The 15,357-nt window shown below is 42.9% G+C and overlaps 1 protein-coding gene across 3 annotated transcripts in view; it reads left to right on the top strand.

The window, feature by feature from the left end:
- ASTN2 (astrotactin 2) overlaps window positions 1-15,357 on the top strand; it is an 824,356-nt gene that overhangs the window by 610,949 nt on the left and 198,050 nt on the right. The window lies entirely within an intron of this gene.

Raw genomic sequence — 15,357 nt, 5'->3', positions numbered from 1 at the left:
GAAACCCTTCAAGAAGCCTCAGGCTGGGCCAGGATCCTGTGTGACATTTTTTCATTGAGTGATGTTCCTTTGCTGTACAAAACCTAGCTTGTAATTTCACGTTCGTTAGTTTATGTCTGCGTCTGTCACGGCGCAGCAAGCCCTGTGAAGGCAGGGACCCTGTCTGCGTGGCTAACCACTGCGGCGTAATGCCTGGCTGGTGCCTGGCATACAGATAGCATTCAATAACGTTTATTGAAATGAATGAATGAGTGAGTGAGCCTGAGAGGGTCATAAATGCCTTAGTATGATAGGCAAAGTGTTGTTTGTCTGCATCTATGTTTTATTGGGGATGAACGTTTCCATAGCTTTTTTGCAATCTCAAAGGATTCTCTGGCTGCAAAAAGGATGAAGACTACTGATACATAGAAGCATTTTGTAGGAGATCTGAGAGCACTGGCTTTGGCTTTGGACTAGGACAAACCTGTCTTCTCCAATTCTTAGCTGTAGTGACCCCAGGGCAGTCCCCTCTGAGCCTCATTCTCAGCTATAATATGGCTTAAAAATCCCAGTTTGGCCTTATATTAGTCTGTGCTAGGGGCCCAGCATGGTAGTAGGAGTAGGCTTAATATCCCTTTCCTCTCCCCTCGTACCTTGACTTCTGTGCAGTCATTTGCAGGAGCGGCCTAGCTCTAGGGCACTGTGTTTTCTTGTAGAGAGCAGGGAGACCGGAGGAGGTTAAATACGAGCTGGACACTCGCTAGCTTGCAGCACTCCAGAACAGAGAGCCAGCGTATTTCTCCTCAGAACCATGCAAAACGACGATACAGGATGTGGTTCATTAAACACAAATAGGCCCATGAGACTGCCGTTTCCACAAGATGAAATTACCAAAAAAAGCATTTGTTCCCCGGTTTAGATTGAGTCCATCTGGAACGGAACACCCCAGTCTTTTTCCGATTGGTGCGGACCAAGAATAATAATCCTTTGCGCGTGCTCAGTGCAGGGCATCTCACAAAGCACTGGCACGTACATTATTTCATCCAATTTACTCCTCACAACAAGTCTGAGCGGTAGGCGTTGTTATCGGCTGCATTTCACGCTTGAGGAAACTGAGGCTCAGAAGGGTGAGGCGACTTGTCAGAATTCACACCGGGGAGCTTGGCAGAGCAGGGATTTGAACCCAGGCTGCTTTAATCAGGAAGTCAGTATTCACCCAAGCGTACCACGGCAGCCTCGGAGAGCTCTTTAGATGTTGACATCAAACCCAAGGGAACCATTTGCTCTTCTGTTCTGTTTCTCTTATCCACAGCTGAGCGAACTGAGAAAAGCTAAGATTCAGAGTTTGGAACCTCAGCTTGGGCAGGGGTGGAAATATTCTCTTTATTCACCAAATAACTGCACAACCTTGCTCCCAAATCTTAGCTTGGGGGCAGCATTGTAACGTGAAGCCAGACCTTAAAAAGTCAGAGCTGGAAGAGGCCTTTAGAAAGCATGTAGCCAGGCCTGAGTTTTTCTTTATGTGCCAGTAATAATCAAATGGTAGCAACCGCCTGGAATACTGAGATTCTGGGCCGGGAACAGGCTCAGTGGGGAGGAATGCAGTGATTGCTTAGCGATGTCTGTCATGAGTATGAAAGTAAGAAATAGCGACTCGTGGATAAGGTGTTTTCCATTCCCTTCTACGTTAACTATTCCCATTCTACAGATGGGGAAGTTGAGGTCAGCTTATGTGATCAGTTAGAACCTGCAGTTGTGAAGGGAGAAATTTAATAACCAGCTAGAAGCATTTGTTTTGGTATTCTATCTTCTGAAAACTTAGAGCAAATTCAAAGATTGCCGGTTGCCAAAGCCCCCCATATACTCAGAGATGGCAGAGTAATTGGTTGGCGGACATCCTATTATCTTATTTTGGCGTACATGTGTGCACATACACACACACACACACACACACACCCCCGCACACGTAGGAACAAAATACATCATTGCCTGAGGCACTGGAGACTGTCTCCGCTGTCCTTCTTTCCAGGGGAAGCAACAAGAGATTGTCACTGTCGTAGTTACCCTGATTCTATTAAACTGGGGCCAGACCACACTCATCTCCCTGTTGCAGACACAGTCCCAGGAGGGGAACTGTGGCCCGAGAGAGCAGGACTGTTAGATAGGACCCTTTTCTCTCAGCAGTCTTTCCCTGACAATGTGGAATCTCCCTGGAGATGAATGTGGAACTTTTTGTTATCTGTCTGCCTTCAGCCCCTTAGTGAGAACAGAACAGTCTGGAGGGAAGAAAGACACACAGATGGAAGCTTTTGCCTTCCCCATCATCGTCAGCAGGTCTAACCTCCCACGCTGAGAGCAGCCTCACTCCCAGGCAGCCTTCTCAGATGCCACACCCCAAGGGCACCTTCCTCCCCCTTCTGACTCTCATTTCTTTCCTTTGCCCTTTCTCACCCCTCCATCACGCCACAGTAGTTCTTTGAGACCCTCATATATGTCAGACTCTTTATGAGGTGCCAAGGATGCCAGGGTAAGTGAGACACAGTTCCTGCTCTCAAGGAGCTCACAGTCAAGAAGACTAACAGGTGGACAGATTATTACAACCCTTTTGATAAGTGCTGTGGCAAAGGGAGGCATATGGCACGCGTGAGCATGGGGGTGAGCAGTGCACAGAGCAAAGCTGAGAGATGGGCCCTGAACCGCACCCGGGGTGGGCTGGGACGTTTCCCTGGAGGAGAAGATGTCTAAGCGGAACCCTGCAGGGTGCATGGCATTTGCCAACTGGAAAGGTGGAGAGGAAGGACATTCCAGGGGACACAAATGCAAAGCCAGATGTGTGGAAAGACCTGGCACCATTGGGGAACGCCGAGTCTTCTTGGACCAGTTAGGAGCAAGAGTGCCTGGATGCCCTCAGGTGCTCCTGAGGGATGCCGCTGGCTTCTTCTTTAGACCTTTGAACATCGTTGTGCCTCAGACTCCCAAGTAGTCAGATAAACTTCCTTGCTTCTGTCTACAGCTGAGAAATGTCACAAATAGGAAAGCTGAATCTCCAAAAATGCCTCAAATTAAGTAAAAACAATGGGCCAGTGTGGGAGGTACCAAGGGAATAGTTGGGAGGAAAAAAAAAAAACATTTGGACCTCACATGGTTTTATGAAGATGATATGACATCATGTGATGAATTGGTGTACAGTAGGAACTCAACACAAGTCAGTTATTGGTGCTTTTTCCTCACCAAAGGGATAAGTTTCAACAAATAACAACATACATATCAAGCTGTGTGTGAGTCATATGTCCCATTTGTCAGATGTGTGACTTAGGTCAAGTCCTTTTGGTTCTCAGAGCCTTAATTCCTTTATCTTTGAAATGAGTATAATAATGCTTGTCTTTCAGTATAGTTATGAGAATTAAACGAAACAATGTAAAGTGATTGTCACTGCACCTGGAATATAATCAATGCTCAGGAAATGCTAGCTATTAATATTATTATTATGAGACGCAATGAAGCCATTGATGGTTATTATTACTATTAGTTTCCTCAAGCAAAAGGCATAACAATGTAGCTCTTTCCAGTCCTGACTACAGCAGCCTAAGATGTATGCCCTCTTCCTGCCAGACGTCCTAAGTCATGGCTGTTTCTCCCTGGCTAATCTGCCAGCTTTTGCATTTGAGCTCTGCGAGAACCTGGAGGAGGGAGTGGAAGGCAGAGTTGTCAGATCGCACCACCTGCATCCCAGCAGTGGGGCACAGGGGAGCATGTTTGTGCTGCTGAATACCAAGCTTACGTTGTTCAAGAAGCACGTGTAGTGTAGGTGTGTATGTGTGTGTTGGGGGAGAGGGTGCCAGAGGAAAGGGAAACAATGAATCGCCTGTGTTGAGTTCCTACTGTGTGCCAGCTAATCACATGATCTTCTTCCTGACAGCCCTGTGAGGTCCAGATCATTATCTCTATCTTCCAAATGAGAAAATTCATCTCCTCAGGGTCACATGGTTGGTAATAGGCAGAAACAGGATTCCATCCCAGGACACTGTGACTCCAAAGTCCCCATGCTCTACTGCATCCATGTAACAACAGATGTCATGTACTGAGAATTCATTTTATGCCAGGAGGAATGCTGGGCACTTCACATACACGATTTCATTTAATCCTCACAACAGACAACTCTCTAAAGTTGGTATCTTTGTGCCTAAGAAACTGAGATTCAAGAGTGAGGGGTAAAACATATAATCCAAAGGCACAGAGTTGGCAAATGGTATTCTGTCTTGCCTTCTCTTTCTTCTGTCTTTTCTTCCTCCAATCCTTTATTTACATTTTGCTGTTATCTAGCTACACTGGGCCCTCCAAAAAGAGTGTTCTCTTTGAGAGATCGTTCTCTTCTCCCTGCAACGATTAGAAGCACTTAGGAAGAATGGAAGAAGAGGCAGACAGATCAGCATGATGTAAGCCTGTATGATGCTGGCCAGACCCTTGTTTCCTAGCAACCCCCGGGCTCTGGGTCAGACTGTAGACTTTGAGACAGGCCTTACAGGCCAACTTGACCCTTGCTACACTGGGTAGGAGCTGGCCTTGTTGTCTTCCTTCTGACATACCAGCCCTAGACCCCAGGCTTTCCTCCTTATGGTCCTTTGTCGTTGGGTCCTCCTTACTGTCCCTTCTCATTCCACAGGTCCCGGGGAATGCGAGGCTCCTTTTGGAGATCTTGAGTCAGGAAGTCCCCGGAGTCAGAGGACCAGAATCATTGAAATTTATAACTGGAAAGATCTTAATTTAATAAACCTATTAATATAGGTGGGGAAAATGGAGTCCCAGTGAGAAGAAACAAGTCGTTGAAAGGGAATCATAAATTACTAACAGGATTAGGACCCACCCAGGATTAGTACTCTCTCTTTTCCCTGCCCTATCCAAGAAAGTGTGATGAGAGGCAAGCTAAGAGACCATGTATCCAAAAGTATCTCTTTTTTTATTTGTAAAAGCTTTATTGAAATATAGTTCATATACCACACAATGGAAGGTATCTTTTTGAGCCTTCTCTTCCAGTGGTAACTTTGCACCAAGAAAAAGTTTGGGTTGTGTCCAGAAGGGAACACAACTTTCAATTATTTTATAGTTGAGAAGATTCTCTAAGGAAAAGCAAAAAACCATCCCTCCCACTTTTCTACCATACCTCATTTTCTGGTAGACTTAATGATTCAGGGAGACAGCCGGTGGGAGGAGCAGGAGGTAGCATAACCAGCTGGTGCTAATTGTGACACAAAGTATTCACATATATCAACATATGAACCAGGCTGACCCCCTGCACTGGTTTCATTCAGCAACAATCATAGTGCCTACTGTGTTTTGGGTACTGTGCTAGGTGCTGTGGATACAGCAGTAAATTAAATGGCATTCTGCTTTCACAGATCTCATTCTAGTCTTGGAAAAAGATAGGTAACAAGAAAAAGCACAATGACATGTGTTAGTGCTAGAGGAGGAAACAAAGCGTGGTGCACACACCGGCCTCAAACAGTGAGGTGGGTCAGAAAAGGCATTCTGGAAGATCTGAGGGAGGTAAGATTTAGGCCAACATAGGGGAGTAGGGGGAGGGAGAGGGTTTCAAATAGCAAGAAAAGCTTGTACAAAAGAGTCTCTGAGATAAGAAAAAAATGTGGATTCAGGGGAGTTATAGGGAGGGATGGAAGCAGTGGCGAGATAAACCTAGAAGGATTGATGGGCAGGAATAAAGTCCCACCGGGATGTGTAGACCATGTTAAGACATTTGAACTTTTAGTAGCAGCAACTAAAGGCCATTTAAAGGTTTTATATATTATTGTTAGAATTTGACTCTGGCTAGTATGGGATACGGCTGGACTTGGGATGGGAGGAAGCATATGTGAGATGTTAGATCAGAGTCAGGAAGATCAATTAGGAAGTTGTAATAGTGTTTCAAGGAGAAAAATAATAGCAGCTTAAAATGTAGCAGCCATGAGGATTAAGAAAAGAATAAATGCATATGAAACATACTAAGTTGCTAGTATGGTGAGAACTTTCTGATTGAAGGGTAGAAGGTGGGAGGTGAGAAGTGAGGAAAATGATTAGAGACGGTGCCCGGCTTTCGGGCTGAAGTGCCTGCGTGAACGCTGGTGTTCCTGAGGTGAAACAAACAAACAAACAAACAAAGAACAGCTAAAGTTATGGTAGAGCTGAATTCAGCTTTTAATATGCCACGTCTGAGGTTCCTAAGGGATATACAATTGATGATATAAAATGGGCAATTGCATATATACCAGTCTGGTGATAAAAGGAAGGCAAGATAAGAAAAATAAAGGTTTGGCACCTAGTTGCATTAGGTGATTGAAGTCATAGGAGAAAACAATGTCTTCTGGAATAAAAATAAAGTCACCCTTTTGCAATTTGTTTCCTGAGGAAACTGCTTTCCTCTGTCACATGCAGTATTGTTTCGGACATTTTATTTAGAGAGGCTTTATTTCATTCAGAGAGGCTCTACATGCTGTTCATTTTTGGGCAGCTTTTACTTGTGTGTAAAATGTTATCGGGCATTGAAGAATAGTCCTAGTATGTATTAAGTAGGCTGGAATTAATATGTCCATTTCATTGAGGAATGGACAGGAGTATGTGGGTACCATCCGCAGAGCAGAGGGGAAGAATGCATACTTTCAGGGTTTTTGCTTTATCATTTGCACCTTTTATTCGGCTAACAGTTCTATGCCAGGGGATATGTGTCCATTCGTATGTGACCTTTGTTCCAATGTATCAATTAGTGCAAATTTTATTCTCCTACATCCAGCCCCTGCATCTTGGATCAGGTGAGGTAATATGCATGCCCAATCCCTCTCCATCCTTTGAGCCGTGACATTTTTCATTTAACTTTATTTCTAGCACTTTTACATCATCATCAAATGTGTCAAACAAGTTTCAGATCCTGGAGCCTGAGAGATTTAGAGATTTATCATTTTTAAGTTTAAATATTAAATGTCATTTCACAAAGCATGTGGTTTTATTCATGTGGCTGCTCAGAAATTAAACTTATGAAATTCTCACTCATCATAATATGAAGTTGTTTTCAATATTTAACTCTAAACATTTGTTGTCACTCTGAAGTAGCAGGATGGACCCCCACCGAATATTTGGTTCAGATATTGAGAGTGATAATGCCACACACATCCCAAGAGGATATAAAAAGATGTATTACTCATACAGTGAAGGTTTCTAGGGAGAGCAAAGAGGGCTCCCAAGGAGGCACAAAAATGGCTTGAGAGAGCAGGGACAGAAGGCTGGCTTGCGTGGGGGAGCATAGCATTAGGTTGTGTCAGTTCCCAAGTACTATTTGGGGCTTGCATGGCTTGACCTTCCTTCCCTCTGGCACCAAAGGTGGGAGTACCTAGGCTTTCTTATTAGCTTGTCCATATGTGAGGCTGAAGGAGAAGAGGGAGTGAGTAGCGGGGCTTGAAAGCTATCAGCAGTCAAATATCAAGAATGGAGTCAGAATTTTTATTATAATTCACCCATGATGACTGATGACTGAAATGTACCATGGTTCATTTAATTGAACTTGAACTTGTTTAAGTAAGCCATTATAGCTTTCTATGCTGCCTGCAGCTTGAGGCTGGCAAGAGAGGTGAAAGTTCCATTAAATGCCTTGTACAAGAGTCCAAATGAGTGCTTTGGTCACTATCACTAATGTCTGAGACACTGAAGGAGATAAGGAGTGTCTTAGTGAGGCTTTTTATTATGGATTTAGTATGTACAGAGCTGACTTGATTTGCATTTTAGGTATCTATGAGGCAAGAGATTCCAAGTTCTTTACTTCAAAGAGTCAACCTTGGATAGGGAAGTGTTTCGGGTGCCATTGGCTGGAGCAGATGAGCAGATCACTGGCAATGGTCCAGGCGTCTATAGAACTGTACAAATGGGCTGATTGTTGGCCAGGGCATTCAGTGCTAAAAGGACCGCATGAAGTTTGGCCAGCTGTGCTGACTCTTGGGGTCCTGTCCCATTATCAGGGATGTCTCAGTTAAGGGCTAAAAATCAGGAGCTTTCTGGCAAGCTCTATCACATATGATGGAGGTGATACCATCTATAAAGTGTATAAACTGCCTTTGCTGTTAACTCGGTTGATTCCAAAGGCTCCCTAGATGTCTAAGGGGTCCGAAAAAGGGGGGTGACTTTAACCAGCACCATAGCATCTTCCAAGGAACTGAGGATGGGGTGGGCATCTTCTCCTACTGATGGGTTCTGCCAGGTGTGTCTCTATAGAAAGAAGGTCTCAGTGGCTATGCTGAACTTTCAGGGTGCTGTTTCCATGACCCAAGGCATTATAGGCAGCTGGGTATGGAGTCACAGGCTCAGAGCCCAATATGTAGTATGCAGCCAGCAATTGTGTTCTGACGGTGTGGGGCTGCAGGAGCAATTTCTTGTACCAGATGTCTGTGGGCAACTTATGGCCATCAGGTGTGGTCCAGAGACTTCAGGAGGCATGAGAGGAGGTTGCTAAAGCCCCTAAGTGCAGGACTTTCTGGAAGGCACTAATCTGAGTGTGTGTTGTACTCTGATTTTAGAGCTTTTTGTTGCACAGGATCCTAATCAAGGTGGGCTGATTTGTAACAGCATAAATGAGCTTAAGTAAAATTTGTAAATGAGGAATATATTGTCTCCAGAACTCCCAAAGGACTAAAGCATATTGGGCTTATTTTAACGTTGTGGATGCTGTTTCTTGCAGGTGTCAGGGGTGGAATGTCCCTCAGCTCAATAGCTTTCAGGAATTTCTCTAAGGTGGAAGGACCTGGTACAAAGTGTGGGGTAATGGTCCTTCCTTTTTTTGTGAGCTCTTGTAAGTTTGTGTGTCCTCAATAAGTATGTCGAAGGAGTCCACCTGGAGGGTGATGTGATCAGTGTGATGTCATTTCTGTGCTCTGGAAAAAGTTGGATGTGGTTAAGATCTTGTCTAAAAGACAGTGTGAAGTCACTGCTATTGAGGTACCCCATGGGTAGCTGAGTAAAAGGGTACTGTGTTCCTTTGAAGGTGAAGGAAAACTGTGGCTGAGGGTGTTAAAATAGGCACTGAACATATCAGCCAACTCTGTGACTGAACAGTATTTACCAGTTGATTGGGTAAAGTTAGCAATTTTAATAATATTTGATATTGGATCCTTAATGGGTAGAACTTCAGCATGAAAATGGCAGTAATCTACTGTGAAGTACCATTCATTCTTTCTAGGTTTCTGAACAGGCTAAATTGGGCCATTACATGGTGAAGCAGTGGGGATAATCACTCTTCTTTAAATAGGTCCGGTATATGGGTTTCAAACCTCAAAGGTCCTGTTTTAATTTAAACTGGGCCATATTAACTATTTTAACTAATGGGAAAGGGGAAGATCCATGCCATCCCATTCTAGCAAGCTGATTTGTAAATGCCAAAGACTTAATTCAGTTTTAATCACCCATTGGGTCAGAGCATCTGTGTCCACTATGGGGTATTTTAGGGTAATGGGTACTATGGCTATGAGGAATTCAGGCAACAGCTCTGATGGTTAAGATGAGGCATACCTCTTTGTCTTTCTTACATGTCTTAAAATGTCCTCAGTAACTCCCCTAAGATTATTGGGGTACCTTGCTTAAATTTAGGGGAATTCCAATATAACTGAGTTTGAACCCCAGTATTGGTTAAGGCCATGAAGGTTTGATAACTGGTACATTTCAGCAGATGTTAAGAGTTAATTTGGAACCCAGGTTGCAGAGGTACAGAAGCCAATTAGCAACTTTTTATCTGGTTTTGCAATTGCCGTATAAATTATTTTAGTAAATTTTGGATTTCTAATTGGGTCAAACTGTGGACCTTTGTTCCAGTTTTTTGTTTCCTCTGCCTGTATCCAAGTGGTTGTGTGTGTGTGTGTGTGTGTGTGTGTGTGTGGTTATTACATATGGTTTGATGGTGGTGTGCAAGTAGGGAGAGGGGGAAGTCCTCTCTTGCTCATGTTTATAAATTTCTTCCTTCAGAGAATCGTAGATTCATACCATCAGGATTAGCGTCTCTCCCATGTCAATAGTTGCTTTATAGGTTTAAGGATCCTATGCTTAAGTCACGTTTGAATTAACCCTTTGGCTATGCCATGAGTTTGCCATGGATGCTTTTCCCTGTAATCCTGAGGATCACGATTTTTTTTTTTTTTTTTGACCACAATAGCATAGGAAGTAGCAGCAACAAAGGCATTTTGTAAAGTCCTAGTGAACTATCTGCTTTTGGGAGTGCAGACCATAGTATTCCACATGTTCTATCCTACATGCGAGTGACTGGCCTGCATATTGCACCTACTTGAGACAAACAACCAAAAGTCACAGGGTAAGAATCATTCCCGAGCCTAGTGACATAGCTTATGCTGGAATCCAGACACAATTCAATCTGAGGCAGAGAACTAGACCGAGACACAAGACCCAGGGTCACTTTGCTCCTGCCCTTAAAATGCCAATTATCAAAACTTCCAGACCTGGTGCGGTGGCTAACACCTGTAATCCTAGCACTCTGGGAGGCTGAGGTGGGAGGATTGCTCGAGGTCAGGAGTTCAAGACCAGCCTGAGTAAGAGTGAGACCCCGTCTCTACTAAAAATAGAAAGAAATTAGCTGGACAACTAAAAATATATAGAAGAAAATTAGCCGGGCATGGTGGCGCATGCCTGTAGTCCCAGCTACTAGGGAGGCTGAGGCAGAAGGATCACTTGAGCCGAAGAGTTTGAGGTTGCTGTGAGCCAAGCTGATGCCACGGCACTCTAGCCTGGGCAAGGGTGAGACTCTGTCTCAAAAACAAACAAACAAACAAACAAACAAAAAACACTTCCAACTTAGCTGAGTTAAGTCTGTAATGGAGGCTTGGTGGGGCTCAGCAAATGCAGCACAAAGCACAAGATTGCCAGCCGACAGTGACTCAGAAAACACACCAGCCAGCCAATAGAGCCAGTTCGCAAACCAAAGCAGAAGAGGAAAGCCCTGCAGTAGTGGTGGTGATCCTTAGACCTTCTGCTTGTTGCATCAAGTGTTCTATTCATCCCACAGAAGAGGTAGAATCCCCCCACCCAAAACTTAGTTCAGATGTTGAGACTGGTGATACTACACTTTCATACCAAATAGGTGTGAAAAATGTTTATTATTCAGATAAGGAAGCTTTCTGGGGAGAGCAGTGTGGGTTCTTAAGCAGGTCCAGAAATGCCTTGAACAGGGAAAGGAGACCAGCTTGGCTTTTTAGTGGCTTGGAAGTAGGGCTGGAGAGAGGGTTTCCATGCATGGGCTAAAGCTTAGTAGTCTGAACTTCCCTCTGGCACCAAAGGGGGAAACACTTGAGTTTTCCTACTGGTGTGTCCAGATATGGGGCAGAAGAAAACTGGGTTTTGAAAACTGTCAGCAGTCAAATATCAAAAAAATGAGTTAGACTCTATTACAATGTTACATCGAGATTACAAGACTCATTTGGTTTAAGCTTTTGAGCCAGGGAACAATTTGATATTATTTCAGGATTTTTAAAAGACAGAAAATTTATTTCTGAGACAACACCAATCAGTGATTTCAATAAAAAGATATATTAGAACCTTGAGAAGGGGTTTGCATTTTCAAACTACATATTTGCCCTCTACGGTGCCCCGACCAAGGACTCAAAGGAGATTCTGATCCACACCCTCCCACCTCCATCAACAATAGTGAGGCCTCACTGAGCCATGGTTACTGTTACAAGTAAGTGATACGGCTTAGGCAGGAAAAAGAGAACCACTTGAATTATTACTTATAGGAAGGGCTGTGCACAAATGGACCACTTTAGACCTTTGAATTTCTTTAATGCCTCTTCACTTTGGAGTGGTTTTAACTTCCTGCTGGCACCAACTTCTCACTCTTCACTCTAATGTTGTACCTTTGTTCATGATGTTCCCTCTACTTTCAAGGCCCTTCAGCAATCAGATCCTCCCAACTAGAAATAGTCTTTGCTCAAACACTCGTCACTCCATTTCTATCTTGTACCATTTGTCTTATTCTTCAGTATTTTGTGTTGTTTACATACCTTATTTCTGCAGCCAGACTATAGCACCTGACTGCAAGATTCTTGATTGATTCATCTTGACATTCATTATTCATATAAGTATTGCTAGTAAGAATAAACAGTAGATGGTGAATATATGTTTAATGAGAGAATGAATAAATGGAATCTGATATCTTTTTTTTTTTTTTTTTTTTTTTTTTTTTTTTTTGTTGAGACAGAGTCTCACTTTGTTGCCCAGGCTAGAGTGAGTGCCGTGGCGTCAGCTTAGCTCACAGCAACCTCAAACTCCTGGGCTTAAGCGATCCTACTGCCTCAGCCTCCCGAGTAGCTGGGACTACAGGCATGCGCCACTATGCCCGGCTAATTTTTTTTTTTCTATATAGATTTTTAGGTGTCCATATAATGTCTTTCTATTTTTAGTAGAGACGGGGTCTCGCTCAGGCTGGTCTCGAACTCCTGACCTTGAGCAATCCACCCGCCTCGGCCTCCCAGAGTGCTAGGATTACAGGCGTGAGCCACCGCGCCCGGCCCTGATATCTTAATATTGTGATAATATGCGATGTCGTTATAGTTACAATCAAGTAAACCGACTAAACCACCAAAAGAAAATCCTGGTTTCTTATCTGTGTAGGAAATGCATGCATTTAACTTACACACACTCACAAACTCTTCCTGTTTTCAATCAAGATTTTAATGAGTTACTAATTTTCCTTTGGGATAGGGGAATAGACTTTTTTCCTCACCAATTTCACATCATCCTTGTATCACATAAATGAAGGTAACTTTCGGATACATTGAGTTTACTATGATTTCAAAAATACCCTGGTCTGCTAAGGGTTTTTCATCCATCGGCTCTTCACAATAGTGCAGTGAAATGTGAAACAGAATCATTATATCACTAATGAGGAGAGTGGGTCTGAGAGGCTAAAGGACTTAATGGTCATAGAGCTAGTAAGTTGGGGAGGCAGGACTGAACTCAGGCCTCCCTGCTTCTAAAACCCAAGCTTTAACCACCTAACAATGAGATTTTGGGCTTACTTTTATTTTTATAGTTATTTGAGTTAATGAATGCTGACCTGGAGGAAAAATCCTTTTAAGCTAGCTATCAACAGGAATAGCTAAACATGCATGTTTCTGAGTTGTTTTTTGTTAATTTTTTCTCTCTCTCTCTATATATATATTTAGATATACTATATATTAGCGTGTGTATACATATAAAATCGATTTTAAATCTTGACCCCATTTACCTCTCAAAGAGTCAAGATGGCATCTTAATTACTTTAATCAAATGATTAGACTTTAGGTTTCCCTTGCAGCTTCCTAGCGGGATTCAGTGCTGTGAATGAGTTTTGCCTCTGTTCCTCCAGCAATCCTACTCTTCCTCCAATAGGCTTTTTAATTAAGAGGCCAAGAAGTGCTGAACATGTGTTGCATCACCAATATGGGTCTGAAATCTCCCCCAGCTTTTACTTGAAGAATGTGTATCAGCTCAAATGCCCCCTACAATGGAAGTCACAGTTTCTGAATTAGGTACTTTTACATATACTATCCCATTAATATCATTTCATTCTCACAACAGCCCTTTAAAATATAAACTGTCATTTTCTTTTGCCAGATGAGGCAACTATAGCTCAGCAGGGTGACAAGAGCTAATAAGTGACACAAAGTCACAACAGTTGGGGTAGAGAAGCAGTTGGACCAAGGCAGGACTCATTCCAAAGTATGTTTTTTTTCCTACTGTTCTAATGCAAACACAATAAAATTATAACAAAGGGTATGCAAACACACTGGGGGAAAACTCTTAGCAAGTTAATTTAAATCAGAGCCAGAAGGATTTGGGTGACCTGGTCCAACATCTTTATTTTATAGATAGGGAAACTAATGTTCGGAGGTATGGTGATCACCTGAGGTCACACAGCTAGTTGAAATGCAGAGCTGTGATTCAGACACAGGCCTGACTCCAAGTCCAGTGATATTCCCATCAGAATATGCTGCCAGTCCCGGAGCTGCCTCATACAGGGTCCCATGAATATTAATGGTATTGACAAGATAAAGCCAAAGGTCTGGAGTCTAAGTGTATTTTGCTAAACAGCTTTCTGCTTCACCACTGCCCTGCTTGTAAAATTCATGCAGGCATCTGTTGTTTCATATCTGTAATTTGTTTTGAGATGCCTTGGGGGGGGTGCACATCATGAGTGCAAATCAGCATCCTAGTCAGGTGCAGAGTGGAGACCTGAGCCTCATATTAGGTTCTGCCTTCCGTTTCCCTCCTAGGGAGCAGGGTAACACTTCACTTTTAAGAGGCCATTAATTAGTACTAGATTAAAAGTGCAACCACTTAAGCATTGCTTGCCTTACCCAGAGGAACACTGTAAAACTCAAGCCAAATTTTTCCTACTTAGAATAATGGAGTGCCTGCCCCTCTGCAGACTAGCTCAGACTGGAGTGTACGCTGGGATTATTTTCACAATAACTCAGACACTGCCTATACCTGGCCTTTGAGGAAGTTCAGGTTGCTAGAACACTAGATTTCAAATATTTCAGACAGGAAAGACTGTGGAATAATTTAAGAGGAAGTAGACACATCACTATCATTTATTGTTAAGCTTTTCTTTTCTAAACACCTGGCAGAGTGCCTGGCCCATGGTAGGTGCTCAATAAACATCATATGAATCACTGCTCTAAAACCTTAAATTCTATATAATTACTCAGACTGATACAGGAAGGAGGAGCTTAGCCTCAATTGTTTGCCACTAGTTTTTTATATACCTTATAAAACAGCTTCTCTGAATATCCCTTTTTATCTAACATAAGGGGGCTGAAGGAAGACTCAGGTTATTGCAGTCCCATTAAATCAGGTCAATAACTGAGAAAATTATACTCTATACTAGGCACCATGTTCTATGCTAGTAGTCAGAGATTAGTTAGCCCCCAGTAAAGCTCGGATGTATGGACAAATAATTGCAACACAGTGATTTATAGATAACAATAGAAACACGAAATAGGTAGAGAGAGAGTAGAAAGAACAGGTAAACAGATATATTGGAGACTTGTGGCTAGGGGGAAGAAATGCCTCAGAAAGCTTCTGGTTGCCAAATAGAAACCTGAAAAGCAAGAAGGTAGGCAAAAAGGAAGATAGTGTTTGGAGTGGTTGGCTCACTTCACACCACCCAGGCACTCTTTTGAGAAACTCAATAGAAGATGTTAGTAACAGCTGTCATTTATTGAGTGTTCCAGGAATGAAACCAAATATTTTCACTGGAGGCAGGGATCATTTTTGTCATTTTCATGATGAAGAGTTAAGGGACTTGACCAAGAGCCCCTAGCTAATAAGATGGACTCAGAAGATTAGCAATGCTAATTA

Source organism: Eulemur rufifrons, chromosome 7 (genome assembly GCF_041146395.1).
Source record: "Eulemur rufifrons isolate Redbay chromosome 7, OSU_ERuf_1, whole genome shotgun sequence".
NCBI classification, from domain to species: domain Eukaryota; kingdom Metazoa; phylum Chordata; class Mammalia; order Primates; family Lemuridae; genus Eulemur; species Eulemur rufifrons.
The sequence above is the reverse complement of the archived record's forward strand: the minus strand, read 5'-3'. Positions and strand labels throughout refer to the sequence as shown.